A 15,755-nucleotide genomic window follows, 5' to 3' on the forward strand; every position below is an offset into this window, starting at 1 on the left:
CCTTTATTAACATGCAAAGGCCCCTTAAGAAGTCCCAGAAAAGGCCCCAGCCATCAGGTCGTTTGTGTCTCACCTCTGCTGAAATGAGTCAAGAGACTAGCAAGTCACCACACCACCAAGAATAAGAAGGGGTAGTCAGTGACTTCCAAGCGAAGGGCAACTTCTTTTTGTGGTTTCTACATCCTTTCTACACCCGCCACCCCGTGTGGGCTTGGTATATCTACATGCTGAACAGGGCGCTCCTCCACAGACACCTACCAAGCACCTCCTGTGTGCACAAGGCTTTGTGAGATGTGCTGGTGGATGCAGTTCACATTTCTCAGGCTTCCTCTCAAGAAAGCAGTTCCAGAAAGGGTGGAGGGGAGGGTCGTGCTGAGACAGGAAGAGACCGGGGGCTTAAAGAGGAACAGTAATTACAGGCCTGGAGTACCTAAACCAAGATGAGCTTACTACCAGGTTACTGCCAGGTCACTATCAGGTTACCAGCAGCTCAGTATGGAAGGAAGTCCTTCTCAGGTGCAGACATTTGCAGAGTCCCTCAATGTCCCAAGGGCTCCCCTACTCCTTGAGGAGCTCCTAGCCAAGCAAAGGAGACACTGTAACAAGCCCAGGTGGTAACTGGGAGACCAGGGGCTATGGGTGCCAGCGTGGTGAAGGAAGGGACATCCGAAGTGGGCTCTGGCAGGGGTGAAATCAGGACATGCAGATGGAGGAGCAGGGGTCAAAGAAAAGTCGATCAGCATCAGAGAGGGAGACAGGCAGCAACGCAAGCTCCGTTCATTCATTCATTCAACAGCATCCTAGTGCCTGTTCCATGCCAGACCCTGCGCTGAGCCTCAAACATGAATCTCACACAGCCCCTTCCCTCACAGAACTCCAACCAGTGGGGAAGAAGACTGTGAAAGGCATCAGTCACACACTGTGACCATGGCTGTGACAGACAGATGTACAGGGAAGGATCCTCCCTGGCTTTGGGAGGGTGGGCGATGCTCAAGGAGATGAGCCTGTGCAGACAGGAGGAGGGGTCTGGGCAAGTTCAGGGAAAGCAGACGATTCCATAAGGTAAGGGACAGTCTTAAGGACTAAATGTTTATGTCCCCCCAAACTGATACATTGAAACACTATGGTGGGTAATTAGGTCATCAGGGTAAAGCCCTCATGATGAGATTAGTGACCTTATAAGAAGGGACAGGAGACCAGGCTTGGTGGCTCACACCTGTAATCCCAGCACTTTGGGAGGCCAAGGAAAGTGGATTGCTTAAGCTCAGTTCAAGACCAGCTTGGGCAACATAATGAGACCTCATCTCTACAAAAAATAAAAAAAAAAATAGTCAGGTGTGGTGGTGCACGTTTGTAGTCCCAGCTACTCGGGAGGCTGAGGACGGAGGATCACTTGAGCCCAGGAGCTCAAGGCTGCAATGAGCAGAGATTGCACCACTGCACTCCAGCCTGGGTAACAGAGTGAGACCCTGTCTCAAAAAACAAAAACGAAAAAAAACCAAACAAATAAACAAAAAAGAAAACGAAAAAAAAAGGAGGGGGACACAAGAGAGCTTACTTCCTGTCTCTCTCCACCATGTGAGGGCACAGCAAGAAGGCAGCCGCCTGCCAACCAGGAAGAGGGGCCTCACCATGAACCAAATTGTCTGGCACCGTGATCTCAGACTTCCAGCCTCCAGAACGCTGAGAAATAAGCTTCTGTTGTTTCAGCCCCTCTGTCTATGGTATTTCTGCTACGGCAGCCAAATGGTCTGAGACAGTAGGTAACAGCAGGAGCATCAGGAGATGAGGCCACGTGTGTGACAACCAGGAGTCTGTGCTTTATCCTGGGCCAGCGGGGAGCCCCTGGAGCAGTGGAGTGACAGCACGGTGTGAATTTCAGAAACATATCACCCTTTCTAGATACAACTGTTCCTTTTCCCAAACACTCCCTATAACTCCACAGCCATCCCAAGGAAGAAGGGAGCAGATATGACCTGGAGATGCCTAGGAAGGCACAGGTCCCTCAAGGTCTGCTCGCAGAGACTTGGAGGTCAGACCAGTGCCAGCTCCCATGGCAGCCCTTCCTCCCGCTCAGCTGAGCTCAGCCCAGCCAGTGATGGTCCTGGAGGCTCCAGGTTCCCAGGTCCCATCTTAGTAATACGAGGACTCTTGAAGGTTGAGACAGAACAAAGAGCTAAACACGATACAGGCAGATAACAATACCACAGATATCTAGACACACAGACACAGGTGCCCTGTGAAGGGGTGCTGGCTGATGTCTAAAATGGAACAGGGCCAGGTGCGGTGGCTCACACCTGTAATCCCAGCACTTTGGGAGGCCGAGGCAGGCAAATCACCTGAGGTCAGGAGTTCGAGACCAGCCTGGCCAACACGGCCCATCTCTACTAAAAATACAAAAATTATCCAGGCTTGGTGGTGGGCACCTGTAATCCCAGCTACTTGAGAGGCTGAGGCAGGAGAATCGCTTGAACCTGGGAGGCAGAGGTTACAGTGAGTCAAGATTGCGCCATTGCACTCCAGCCTGGGTGACAGAGCAAGACTCTGTCTCAATGAATAAATAAGTAAATAATTTTAAAAATGAAAGTAAAATGGAACAGAAACTTCAGCACTCAGGGTGCCGGGACTTGGTTTTCAAACCACCTTCCATGGAGCCCTGGTGCTCCTTGAAGATGTTTGGCGGGGGGCAGGAGTCAAAGGTCTGGAGCAACAAATGCTTGACTTCTTTTTTCTAGGTGTAATAATTTTAAACTATGAAAACATCATACCAACTCAAATGGGCTGCAAACCCAGTATTAACCCGGGTAGACCCCACTGCAGGGACCTGGGCTGCCAGGTGAACACTCAGCTTTGTGCAGGGCTTGGAGGACAGCCTCTCCTGTCATCTCCAGTGAAATGCACTCTGAGAATGCAAGGCAAGTCACTCCCAAAAACAGAATCACAAATGCAGTATGCAAATCATTACGACAGAATATTTTCACAACCACAACAAAGTCCATTAATACTCAGGATGCCACAACTGTTCACACTGCAACTGTCACCCTACACTTTTCGTTCTGACAGTTGAATTCATCAGAGCAACCTCACTGTCCTTATTAACTGACCTTATAACTAGTAAATGTTGTCAGTTTAAAGTCGTAAGATAAATGTGAGAATAAACCATCACTTCTCTGTTTTGTATATTGGAGCAGGATGGTTGAGCTATTTAAAAATTTTATTTTTGAAAAGACTTCATTTTGCAGATGGGAAAACAAACTCAAAGAGAGGTGAGGGAATCACACTGTTCTGTGAGTACCATCCCTTCTCAGTAGGCAGAAACCAGGTGCCCAGCACACAGCAGACACTCCACAAATGCCCTAGGGAAGGAAGGACCGCTCCCAGGCACCACAGGCAGGAAGCGGGCAGGACTCGAACTCAGACCTCCCCACTGCCAGCCCACTTCCGGTTTTCAGACTCTGCCGCCTTCCCTCCTTTCCTAGAAATGACAATACAGCCCACACTCAGCATCACAAGGAGGGAGAGGCGGCAAGGTGACTGTGCTATAAGAGCCAGGGTGCCTTCCCTCTTCCTCAAGAAAATACTAGAAGCCAAGCACACCTGAGCGCCAGTGTGGGATGTGTGCTACATGGACGGGAAGAGCTGCCGTCTGCACTCTAGGAAACAAGGGTCTCCTGCACTCACCTGTCGATTCAGCAAGAGAGCTGGGGTGATTGTGCCTATCGAAGGGAAGCAACCAATTGTCAATTATTTTAGAAACAGCCAAACAGATAGAACGCATAACTACAGGATAAGGGGAGTGATGGTTAATACTATCAACTTGATTGGACCGAAGGATACAAAGCATTGTTCCTGAGTGTGTCTGCCAGGATCTCGCCAAAGGAGATTCACATTTGAGTCAATGGACTGGGACAGGCAGACCTGCCCTCAGTGTGGGTGGGCACCATCTAATCAGCTGCCAGCACAGCTAGAATAAAGCAGGCAGAAGCTGGAAAAAGCAGACTGGCTGAGTCTTCCGGCCTCCATCTTCCTCCCGTGCTGGATGCTTCCTGCCCTCAAACATCAGACTCCAAGTCCTTCAGCTTTTGGACTCTTGGACTTCCATCAGTGGTTTGCCAGGGGTCTCAGGCCTTGGGCCACTGACTGAAGGCTGCACTGTCGGCTTCCCCACTTTTGAGGTTTTGGGACTCAGACTGGCTTCCTTGCTCCTCAGCTTGCAGACTGTCTGATGTGGGACTTCACCTTGTGATCGTGTGAGTCAGTTCTCCCAATAAGCTTCCTTTCATATATACATCTATCCTATTAGTTCTGTCCCTCTAGAGAACCCTGACTAATACAAGTGGGAACCAGCCCTGTCTGCCCTGGTTCTCAAACTGGAGAGCGTATTGGAATTGCTCTGGGGGCTTGTGAAAAGCCAGACCCTAGTTGCAGAATCCCTGATCCAGGAGATCAGGGCGGGGCCAGAGGACCCGTGGTTCTGAGCTGCTCCCAGATGAGGCTGCTGCTGGCCTAGGACCTCATTTTGAGAACCGTGTCTCTGATCTGTTCATTACAAACCCTCCTGATTAAGGCTTATTAAAGCAGGTATTCTAGACAATACCTTTAACAGTCCACAGCCAGGTCTTCTATCTAAACTATTAAAACTACATTGAGAAAATATTTATAGACTACAATTAAATATGAGACTAGTTTAGACTGGACATTTTTTTAAATTACCTCAGTGCGGAGGTCATTACCCAATTGTGCTGGACAGTAAAGAGGGAGCAGAGGGGCACTCCATTCAGTAACGGAGATGAAAGTGGACACGGCCAGTCACTCAACACAGTGGCTAGTTAGGGGCCACAGGAAGGAAAGTGAACAAGGTATGGTGAGAATTTCACAAGTCCCCAGCAGGGAAAGCTCCCAGCTAAAGTGAGGGGAATGGAGGAACAGCAGACGAGGCTTCCCCGGAGCTGGCCAGGGGCAGGTCAGGCGGATGGGCAGGATGCAGACTGAGGAGGCACAGCAGGGTGGGGAAGTCCAAGGAACGGGCATTCCAGGAAAGAGGGACGGTGAGCAAAAGCATGGAAGTTGGAAAAGGAGGTGGGGAGAGTCAGGGAAGTAAAGTAGTCAGTTTGCAAAGGGAAGTGAAGGGGCAAGCAGGAGTGATGGAGGATGAGACGGGAAGGGAAAAGTGGGGGCCTCCGGTGTCTGACTGGCAAGAATCGAACATCAGCTACAGGCCAGGCACGGTTTGATGCTACTGACTTCTAACTTCATTACATTGTAGTCACAGAACCTGCTTTGGTTTTTTGTTTGCTTGTTTTCTCTCCTTTTAATTTTATTGAGGTTGTATTAGGGCCTAGCATATGGTCTATCCTGGAAAATGATTCATGGGCACTGAAGAATATTTATTCTGATGTCATTGGTCGAGTGTTCTATAGGTTTCCTTTAGGTCTAATTGGTGTAAAGTGTTGTTCAAGTTCCCTGCTCCCTTGTTGATCTCCTGTAGACTTGTTCTATCTGTTATTGAAAGTGGGTGTTGACATATCCAACTATTATTGTTGAATTATCTATTTCTCCTTTCATTTCTGTCAGGTTTTTTGTTTGTTTGCTTATTTGTTTGAGACAATCTCTCACTCTGTCGCCGAAGCTGGGGTGCAGTGGTGCAATCACAGCTCACTGCAGCCTCAGCCTCCCCAGGCTCAGGTGATCCTCTCACCTCAGCCCCCTAAGTAGCTGGGACTACAGGCACACAACACCATGCCTGGCTAATTTTGCATTTTTTTTTTTGTAGAGACAGCATTTCACCATGTTGTCCAAGCTGGTCTCAAACTCCTGGGCTCGAGCAATCTGCCCGCCTAAGCCTCCCAAAATGCTAGGATTTCAGGCATGAGCCACCATGCCCAGCCCATTTCTGTCAGTTTTTGCTTCATGTATTTTGGTGCTCTCTTGTTAGGTGCAAATATGTTTATAATTATTATATATTCCTGATGTATTGAACTTTTTGTCATTATAAAATGTTGCTCTTTAGTAACTTTTTTTGTTTTCATCTCATTTTGTCTAATATCAGTATAGCCCCTTAGCTTTCTTATGGTTGCTATTTGCATGATATATTTTTTTCTCATCCTTTCACTTTCAATCTATTTGTATCCTTGAATCTAAAGTGTGTCTCCTACAGATAGTGCTATGATCTGAATGTTTATGTCCTCCAAGAATTCATATGTTCCTAGTCACCAGTATGATAGCATTAGGAGGTGAGGCATTTGGCAAGTGATTAGGTCATGAGGGTGAGCCCTCATAAGTGAGATTAGTGCCCTTGTAAAAGAAACCCTAGGGAGGTAGCTCACCCCTTCCACCATGTGAAAACACAGCAAGAAGACTGCTATCTATGGGGAGGCAGACCCTCATGAGACGTTGAATCTGCCAGTGCCTTGATCTTGGACTTCCCAGCCTCTAGAACTGTGAGAAATAAATTTCTATTGTTTATAAGCTATTCAGTCTAAGGTGTTTTGTCATAGCAGCCTGAAAGGGCTAAGACAGCATATACTTGGATGATATATTTTATCCCTGACAACATCTACCTTTTGATTGGCTTATTTAACCTGTTCATCTTTAATAGTATTGATATAGTTGGACTTATGTCTTCCATTTTATTTTGTTTTCAATATGCCTCATGTCTTTTTGCTCCTTTATTCTTCCATTACTGCCTTCTTTTGCACTAAATGAATCAGGCACCATGTTTGCCATGTAAGTCAGGAGCAAGGACTTCAAAGAGGTATTTCTTTTAAATTTAGATAACAAAATTACTGACAATGTTAAGTTTCTTAAATGGCTAATTTTCAAATTTGTCATGATTTTTTTTCATTTTGGTTCCAGTAAATGGAACCAAATCAATTATTTATCCAATAGTCTCTGAACACCACCTACAAAAACGTCCACTACCAGCTTCCTGGGTTGGAAGATTGGAAGTCTACAGCTTGACCTTCTTACAAGGAGGCAGAATGGGGCCATTAGATTTTCGAGATCCCCTTCGTGACATGTGGTGACTGGAAGTGTGGAGACAGCTCAGTGCTTCAGACTAAGGTGGGAAGGGATGGTCAGGATTCATAAGAGTCCACAATGATGGTGTTTTCAAATGCTGTGGCATTGTTCTCACAGACACCTGCTCACCTATGCTCAGGAGGCTCTGATAAGCAGAGGTCCTTTCTGCATTTGCCACGATAAGCAGATAAGACACCACCCCAAACTGTTCAGCCCACATCCCTACCTAAGAGTGACTTACCACACCCCACTTAACACACCTTGCCACTTGACCTCTTAGCACATCCCCAAAGCCCTCTGCTCACTAACAATGATGAAGGGAAGCTACAATCCAGGAGCAAATGAATCGTCAAATTCCAAATGAACAACTTATTTATTTGGGGCACCTGAGGGCACCAGCATCCCTCCCCCATCTTCTGGCTAGAGCACTCCAATTTCTAATATCCTATCCAGCAATAAGACTTGTTTGTGTCTTCAGTCGGAAGTGTCTTGCATTCGTTTTTAGCCATCCCTATAGGAAAATCCAGGGCTCTGCAATGCCCAGGCTCTCACAGACTCGGTTCATCCTGGGCGCCTATGGTGCTTCCTGGGAGAGACAGATCATGTCAGGAAAGCATCCATCTGCCCAGTGGTTTAAATAGATTAGGCACAATGTGGGGGCATCCAGGCCCTTTTTCAAAATAAGATATCTGGTTTGCAAAAAGAACCTCGTCAAGCCCCGAGCCTGGAAGGCTCCAAGACTTGCTGCAGAAATCCAATTACCGCTGGGCATAATGAGCTCACTCACCCAGCGCCCTGGCCCAACAATGCAGCCCTGCCAACGTCCAGAAAGAAGGTTTGTCTTCCAAAGTGCATTCGGAGGGTATGGCTTGGGAGAAAGAGAAAAACCAGGCTAATGGAATAGGAAATGTGACCTTCCGGGAACACAGGCATGCGGTTTGTTTCTGAAGAACAGCCTTCTAACATTTTTCTGCTGCCTTAAACTAAAAGCAGGCTGCACCATAAGGCAGCGAAATCCCAGTCTGAGGAGGGAAAGGGAAACTTTGAGTTTTACAGAACCTTCGTAAATGTCATCTCTGGACTGATAAAACAATCTGGGGTATTCCCACCCCAAGCATTATAGTATCTGAGGCTCAGACAATTGACTGTCACTAGAGGTGGCTTCTGCAGAGAACAGAGTGATGTTTTTTTAAGCGCAGAGTGGACCTGATGCAAGCAATAGAGAGAACATACTGTGCTCCTGCTAAGGTCCCTCCCAACACTGACATTATGGGAATCTGAAACTAAAAGCCAAAAATCTATTAACCACCTACTGTGCACCTTGCCCTGGCCAGGCTCTGGGGGTTCCAGTGTGAATCAGAAAGCATTCCTACCCTCATAGAGCCCTCTGTCTAGCGGAGGAGTCAGACAAGTCACTGGCAGCTGCAACACACTGTGGCCAGGGCAGAGGGTGGCGTGGGGCAGTGAGGGCCCTGGGGTTATACCTGGCCCAGTCTGGGGATGGAGTTTTCTGGAGGAAGGCGCATGATGGATCTTAAGCACAAGTGGATGGGGCTGGGGGAGGTGAACAGGCAGATCCATCAAAGGGAACAGCATGTGCAAAGGCCCGGCCTAGTCGAGAGCAGCCGGGGGACTGTGTAGCTGGACACGGGCTCTGCTGCAGGCATGGCAGGAGAGGGAGGCAGGGTGGGTCATGCCACACTGGCAAAATCAGAGGAGAGAAGGAAGCCCCATTAGTCCATTCCCCTGCCCCTGGGCCTGTCTGAATCCAGCCCCAATGACTTCATTCACTCAATCCTCATTTGTAGAGTAAGTAAGTGGGTCTCTCCCTACTCCTGGGGCCCAAGAAGGGTGGAGGAAGTGGCACCCGAGGAGCAGTGCTCAGGAGAGGGCTATGGTTCATGGGGGAAATGGCGGGAGCTGAACTGGGAGCAGACCATGGGGGGCTGCAATGCCAGGCTAAATTTACAACATGATGTTACAGGCTGCATATAGATCCTAAGATGGTTACTATAGTGAAACAGATTAACATATCTCTATCTAACATAGTTACACATTTTTCGTTGCAAGAGCAGCTAAAATCTACTTACTCAATAAAAATCCCCAATAAATGCAATTGTATTAACAAAGTTCCCATGTTGCACTTTTCCTCTGTAGACTTGCTCATCCTACACTCTTTCCATAAGTGAACAGCACCGTTAGGAGTAGCCAGAACTAGGCTGAACCCACCACTGCCATTTCCACCTGTGCAAGCTCAGATAAGTCACTCGTTCTCCAGCAATGAGGTGGTGGAGGTCCAAGGAGAGGGCTGGGAGGAAGGTCCACTGCCATCCTCGATAATCACCTGGGGCTCTTCCTGCTGACTTGTGGGCACACCCCACCTCCCACCCCCAACCCCAGCAGGCAGCATAATGCCAGGCACCTGAGGGCAGGTGTGCACAAGGAAAGTGAGGATGACAGTGTTAGCTGACCCCTACAAATCTCAGGACAAAGTTGCCCCCAGGCATCTCTCCACATGGAGCAAGCATACACACCCAGTGACAGGGATGGGGTGATACCCCAGAATGCCGGAGCTCCCAGGGTGATGTGACATGTCTCCCTCGTGGTTCCTGGCTGAGTTGGGAACTCAGCTCACAGTCCCCTCCTGGGCCTGACAGAAAGCAGTGGAGATGGGGTCCAGAGCAGAGGGGGTTCATCAAACAAGACAGCAGGCAGCCTGCACCACATCCTGAGAATCAGCCACTCTCAGCCATCAGAGCTGGTGTGGGGCAATTCCAGGATGGGGACAAACAGCAGCTTCGCCCACACTAGGGGATGCAGGGACTGCAGAAAATGAACATGAGGCTGCAAACTCTTAAATCCTGGTGCAATGAATATTGCAAAAGGCTTACACAGGCTAGAGCCACTGAGTGGCCAAGAGGCAATGGAGTGGCCCGACACTCTTGGGCCACGCTAAAGTCATGGGCTTGACTGCCAGTGAGTGACAGCCCAGTGTGCGTCAGGCTCCAGACTCCAGACAGCTCTACCCCTGCGCTCCTCACCAGGCCTTCCCGAGGGCTCACAGCCAGAGATGCAGCTCCCAACACCCGTGTGACTATCCCCTGCATCTCCCTCCTGAGGCCCTCAGAGAACTCGTCATGGGCCTTAGTGGCTGGGTCAGCCTCTGTATTTCAACTGTGGAGGCTATGGGTCCCCCTCCCCCAGAACGTAAGCTGCTGTGGGCAGAGACCTTGCCACCCCTTGTCCTAATGGGGCCCCAGATCCTAGCAGGGCACAAGGTGGCCCTCAAAGGTGCATTGTCATTGTTTGTCATCCAGCTGAGCTTATTTATAGAGGAGGAAACTGAAGCACAAAAACCGTTTCATTAACTTGCCTGAGGTCACAGACCTCACAGAAGGCAGAGCAGGAGGTTGAGCCCCATAGGCCTGAGCCTGGACCCTGCCCTCTGGAGCTTACAGCTACAGCAGCAAGGCCCAGTGGAATACAACATGTATGCCACATGTAATTTCACAGTTTCAGTAGCCACATTTTAAAAAGTAAAAAGAAGATGAAATTAATAATATATTTCATTTAGCCCAATATACACAAAATAGCATCATTTTGAAGTGAAATTCATGTGAAAATTATTACTAAGATATTTTATATTCTGTTTTTTTCATACATCTTCAAGCCCAGGAGTGCATTTTATTTATTTATTATTTAGTTATTTATTTTGAGACGGAGTTTCACTCTTGTCACCCAGACTGGAGTGCAATGGTGCAATCTTGGCTCACTACAACCTCCGCCTCCCGGGTTTGAGCTATTCTCCTGCCTCAGCCTCCCGAGTAGTTGGGGTTACAGGTGTCTGCCACCACACCCAGCTAATTTTTGTATTTTTGGTAGAGACAGGGTTTTGCCATGTTGGCCAGGCTGGTCTTGAACTCCTGACCTCAGGTGATCCACCCTCCTCAGCCTCCCAAAGTGCTGGGATTACAGGCGTGAGCCTCCGCATCTGGCCAGGGTGTATTTTTCACTCACAGTCCATCTCAGTCCACAGGAACCACACTGCAGTGCTTAATAGCCCCTACCAGCGAGTGGCTACTGAAATAGGACAGCTCAGCTCCAGGAGGTCCCCTGGTGGCCTCAGAGCAAGCGTAAGAGTCACCTGGCATTGGAAAACTCGTTGACAATCACAATGACCATGACTTCCACAAGTAACACCAGCAGCAGCGCCGGCTGACAAACACCTACTGCACGCAGATGCCACTGAGCCTGTTTTGGTTTTGGTCTACATCCAAAACCAACCCCAAGAGATAGGGACATTCTCTTTATTTCACAAAAGAAGGAAGTGAAGCTCAGAAAGATGAAGGAGCAAGCACTCGATCATCAGAGCTAGCAGGGTGGAGTTCAGAAATTAAGTCAGTAGCAGTGATTACTGAGTGAACACCTGCTCTGTGCCAATGTCCAAGGCTGACAGAGGAGGGGAAACCCCACAGGCAGGGTTCCTGCCCTCATAGTGCTTGATTCTAGCTTCTGGGGAGGGGAAATGACAATAAAACCATTTCAGATCATGATGATTCTCAAAAGTAAACAGGGTACTGATGGGGACCAGGGGCACAGCCACTATCTGGGACAGTCAAAAACCTCCCCAAGGAGGAGAAATTTAGGCTGAGACATTGTGGTGGTTAATATTGAGTGTCAACTTGATTGATGAAAGATGCAAAGTATTGATCCTGGGTGTGTCTGGGAGGGTGTTCCCAAAAGAGATTAACATTTGAGTCAGTGGGCTGGGAAAGGCAGACCACCCTCAGTGTGGGTGGGCACCATCTAACCAACTGCCAGCATGGCTAGAATAAAGCAGGCAGGAGAAGATGGAAGAGCAGAGTTGCTGAGTCTTCCGGCCCCATCTTTCTCCCGTGCTGGATGCTTCCTGCCCTTGGACATCAGACTCCAAGTTGTTCAGCTTCTGGACTCTTGGACCTACACCAGTGGTTTGCCAGGACTCTCGGGCCTTTGGCCACAGGCTGAAGGCTGTGCTGTTGGCTTCCGTACTTTTGAGGTTTTGAGACCCAGACTGATCCGCCACTGGTTTCCTTGCTTCTCAACTTGCAGATGACCTATTTTGGGACTTTACTTTGTGATTGGTAAGTCAATTCTCCTTAATAAAATCCCTTGCATATACACATATATCCGATTAGTTCTGTCCCTCTAGAGAACCCTGACTAATACAGACATGAGGGATGAAAAGAAGCCAGTCTGGGCCAGGGCAGGGATGAACATTCCAGGCAGCAAGCAGCTCACACAAGTGCCCTGAGCAGCAAGAATCCAGCATGTTCCAGCAACCGAAAGAAAGGCGGCCAGGGCTCCCTGCGCTGTGCCAGCTGCCTCTCTGGGGCACTCGGTTGGCCCCTACATCGTCCCTCCTGCCTCGGGGCGCTCCCACGCTCTTGCTTGGAAAATGAGGAGCCAACAAACCATTCTGCAGGTTTCAAGGACAAGTCAAGGCTGGGAGCCCCCAGCACAGTGCTCATCACAAGGGACTGAACTGATGCATTAATGAGCAGGGGAGGAGAGGGTGAGAAAGCCTACAGAACAGGACCTGGGCAGCCACAGCCCTGGGAAGAAAATGTTGGCACCCTGAGCACTGCTTCCAACACCAGCCACAAAGGTGAGAACCCCAATGTCCGTCCACAGATGAATGGACAATTGTGTTATATTCACACCATGGAATACTACTCAGCCATAAAGAGGAAGGAAGCACCGACACTCGCTATAACCCGGGTGAACCTTGAAAATATCAGACTAAGTGAAAGAAGTCAGCCACAAAAAGCCACATACGATCTACACCTACGAAATATCCAGAACAGGCAAATCCAAGGAGACAGAGGGCAGATGGATGAGTGCCGGGGCTGGGAGAGGGGAAGTGAGGAGTGACTGCTCATGGACACAGGGTTTTGTTCGAGAGTGAGGAAATTGTTTTGCAACTAGATCAAGGTGATAGTTGCACAACATTGTGAATGTAGTAAATGCCACTGAATTGTATAATTTAAGACGGTTAATTTAGAGTGATTGAATTTCACCTCAATTTTTTTTAAGAAAAAGAAGGGGGAAAAGAACTGCTTTAATGGAAAGCACAGGTTATGATCTCATCCAATACATTCCCATGTCAGAACAAGCAGAGAGGGGCGACCAGCCACCAGATGCAACAGGATAGAGTGGGAGAAGACAGGAGACAGAAGCCCCAAGGGTAAAAGAAGCAGAAAGCTACTTACCAGCTCACTCCTTGCCTCCACTGTCAACCCCTCACAGTCCTCACCGGAAGGACACCCACCCCGTGGTGATGCGTCCCACCCCCTCCAGCACTGAGGAGGGACCCAGGGCCAGTCCAGGCTCCTGACTCAAAATGCAGCCAAGGGAGAAGCTCAGAGGCCAGCACACCGAGCCAGCGCCTCCCTCTGACCTGGCAGGCATAAGGGTATTTCTGCCACAATGAGCACCCGCTGGCAGTCCCTGGCTGGTGCACACAGAACGCCTTTTACTCCTTAAAGTGGCCCTTCAGCCAGTCTCAGCCACGGTGGGAGACAGGACAGCAGCAGCCTGTACCCGGGTCCTCCCATGGGAGACAGGACAGCAGGCAGGCTGTACTCAGGTCCTCCCAGGCCAATTGGGAGTTTTAGGATATGCAGTGGGTCCTGAGGATGCTTGCGGGCCCTGGAAAAGATAAAGGGGCCACCTCAGACCACACAGAGGGGAACGGGCTGACCTAACACAAGAGGGTGGTGGTGCCCAACAAAGGGAGCAGCCACTGCAGCTGCTGTCCACTGTGTGATGCTAGACGAGGCCTTTCACCTCCGTTCCTTAGTCTCATCCTCACAACCGAGGGATGTGCAAGGACCAGACTGGGGTGATCCCCATTTCCCAAATGAGGAACCTGAGTTGCAGAGGGTTCAGGGGGCTGCAGACAATAGCACAAGATTAGCTGGTAAATGGCAAAGCCGGTGCTCAAACCCAAGTCTGATGTCAAAGCCTTCTATGCTAAATTATGATGCCACTAACATTTGCTTTATTCCACAAAACTCCCACAAGACAGCACAGGGCATCAGTGAAGAATGTGGGCTGCAGGTGAGGATGATAGAGAGTTCCAGAGGTGGATGGTAGCACTGGTTGCTCAACAGTCTGGATGTGCTTCATGCCACTGAATTGCACACTTAGAAATGGTTAATATATCAGCTATGATTAAATACTTTGATATATTTAGTATATTAACCATGATAAAAATATATTTTAAAATGGTCAGGTGCTAGCCCATCAAGGAATTGTTAACAAATTTTTGAAAATAGATACCACACATACCACATTCTCTAAATATGGTAAAATTAAATTAGAAGCTGATAAAAATATAAATCTCCCTGCCCCTGTCTCCTCCCCTCAAAACAGAACATGGGTTTCTTGGCTTCAAATCCCTGCTCTGGAACATACTCGCTTTATAATCCCTGGCGAGCTTCGGAGCCCCTCTGTGCCCATCTATAAAATAGAAATGCAGGTGCGTGCCTCCCTCTGGGACTGAATGGGTTCAGTCAGACCAGAGACAGCACAGACCAGTGGGAGGCAAACTCCTCCTAGAAAAAGCCAGGGAGTAAATGTCTTTGGCTTCACAGATGTCTCCCCCAGCTGCTCAGTTGTGCCAGTCTGGCACAAATGCAGCCACAGACCATACATACACAAATGGGCGTGGCTGTGTTCTAATAAAACTTTATTTACAAAAGCCCCTGGCACAGATCCTGGCACTTGCTAAGTGCCATTCACACACGTTAACTGTTATAATGAAGAAAAACGGTATTTCTGTCAATTCACCTCTGCAGACTTACGAAAGGCATAACACTTCTCGTTGGGGTTCTGAAAACCGATACTAACATCAAAGGCAGGAGGGAGGCCCCGGCCCCACTGTGGAGCTGCCCCCCCCCCCACACTCTGAGCTGCCCCTCCCACACTCTGAGCTGCCCCTAGGTGCTTTCACCACGGGCCCCTTCTCCTCTACTCTCCAGTATGGGGGTGGTGCAAAAGTAATGGCAAAAACCACGATTATTTTTGCATCAACCTAATAATGACCTCTGTGGCCACTCCCTGCAAGCACGCCTGCTTCTCACGTCCTACAGGAGGGGTTCCTAACCCAGCCGTTCACAGCATGAGACCCCCAGAGCTCCTCCCCTGTCCCTGCCCCTCCCTGCTGATCCATGACCCCTGTACTGTCCACCTGGCCTCAGAAAAGCATGAGCAAAGAAAACATTTTCTGAAGGCATCCAGGGCTAGAGTCAGGATGCTGTGGTCCCACCAGTGGCCAGCCCTGGGTCACTGTCTGAGTCTCGGTTTACAGCAGCACCAATGGCCACTATGGACATGACGGTGATGTGCTTCCATTAAAAGCACCAAGAAGGGGCCAGGGGCGGTAGCTCATGCCTGTAATCCCAGCACTTTGGGAGGCTGAGGTGGGCAAATCACCTGAGGTGAGGTCAGGAGTTTGAGACCAGCCTGCTTAACATGGTGAAACCCCATCTCTACTAAAAATACAAAAAAATTAGCAGGGCCTGGTGGCAGGTGCCTGTAATCCCAACTACTTGGGAGGCTGAGGCAGGAGAATTGCTTAAACCCACGAGGCGGATGTTGCAGTGAGCCGAGATTGTGCTACTGCACTCCAGCATGGGCAACAAGAAAGAAACTGTCAAAAAAAAAAAAAAAAAAAACCACCAAGAAGGCTT

The 15,755-nt window shown here is 49.0% G+C and overlaps 2 protein-coding genes across 4 annotated transcripts in view; one reads left to right on the plus strand and one right to left on the minus strand.

The window, feature by feature from the left end:
* Positions 1-15,755, minus strand: part of JAKMIP1 (janus kinase and microtubule interacting protein 1) — a 180,097-nt gene that overhangs the window by 160,628 nt on the left and 3,714 nt on the right. The window contains exon 1 of one of the 3 annotated variants that reach the window (XM_050792099.1): positions 13,272-13,363. The exons of the other annotated variants lie outside the window; for them this stretch is intronic. The gene's annotated coding sequence lies outside the window, so the exon portion shown is untranslated. Of the gene's footprint in view, positions 1-13,271; positions 13,364-15,755 lie in introns of those variants that run through there. 3 annotated transcript variants of the gene reach the window in all.
* The window catches only part of MRFAP1 (Morf4 family associated protein 1), a 572,854-nt gene that overhangs the window by 109,583 nt on the left and 447,516 nt on the right, over positions 1-15,755 (plus strand). The gene's annotated exons all lie outside the window — the stretch shown is intronic.

The sequence above is a fragment of the Macaca thibetana genome, chromosome 5, assembly GCF_024542745.1.
Source record: "Macaca thibetana thibetana isolate TM-01 chromosome 5, ASM2454274v1, whole genome shotgun sequence".
NCBI lineage: Eukaryota > Metazoa > Chordata > Mammalia > Primates > Cercopithecidae > Macaca > Macaca thibetana.